Source organism: Asparagus officinalis, chromosome 10 (assembly GCF_001876935.1).
Source record: "Asparagus officinalis chromosome 10, Aspof.V1, whole genome shotgun sequence".
NCBI classification, from domain to species: domain Eukaryota; kingdom Viridiplantae; phylum Streptophyta; class Magnoliopsida; order Asparagales; family Asparagaceae; genus Asparagus; species Asparagus officinalis.
The window spans coordinates 985,923-986,877 of record NC_033803.1 but is presented as its reverse complement, the minus strand read 5'-3'; positions in this window follow the sequence as shown (position 1 = coordinate 986,877).

Genomic DNA, 955 nt, shown 5'->3' with positions numbered 1-955 from the left:
TGCTTTTTGGTAAAGTACGTAAAGCTTTTCATTACCAACGGTAATAATCCAGAACAAGCCGATAGCAAGAGTAGTTCTTCCACACAACCGAGAGTCTTAAAAATCACCATGGCTACGACCAGTGGCGGATCCGGAAAATTTTCTTGGAGGCATACGACAACTATCTGTTTACCTAAAAATAAAAATATAATAGTATAAAACCGCTACATCCGATGGGAATGTACTCGGTGCGCTTTGAATGGGCTAATTCAATTTGCTACGAATTCATTTTAGTGTTTTTAGATGGATAGGAGTGTGATTTTTAAAATTCTTTGGGGGACAGACAGATTGTAGATACTATAAAGATTTATATGCGATTGCTAAATTTATAAGGGTGCAACTGCACCCCCAGCTCATCAAAGCTAAACCCACCACCCGTGACTACTTGCAGGATATCAGCACTCCTGGAAAAAACGATAGATACGACAGATACAAAACTGTATAATCTCCCAGCCTAACAGAAGTTCTTCCTCTTGGACAAGAACTCGGCCTCAATACGCATTGCTCGGCGCCACTCTCTGCTCTCATTAGAATCCTGGAGCTTAAAAATCCTACCGCACTGGATTTTGACATCAAACCCAGCAAGCTTCAGAATCTTACATGATTGCTTTTGTTTTTATCGGTATCTAGGGTATAGCTATTTGAAAGATGATCAAAGTCATTGTGCAGAACACTGTATTTAAACAGGCAATAGAGGAACATCCTTATTTTCGAGCCCGTGGCATGGCGCGCTGTATCTGCAAGCAAGCTCGATGTAACTGTAAAAAAGAAACAGTGCACCTGTAACCTGCGTCTACTTTTACGCCATCAGGGGTTTAGTTAGTAATACACAACTTTGTGCCCGGCATAATTCAATGCATAATGTAACCAGAATCATACGGCTATAGGGACAAATCTGTGAACCAATGTTGCCAAG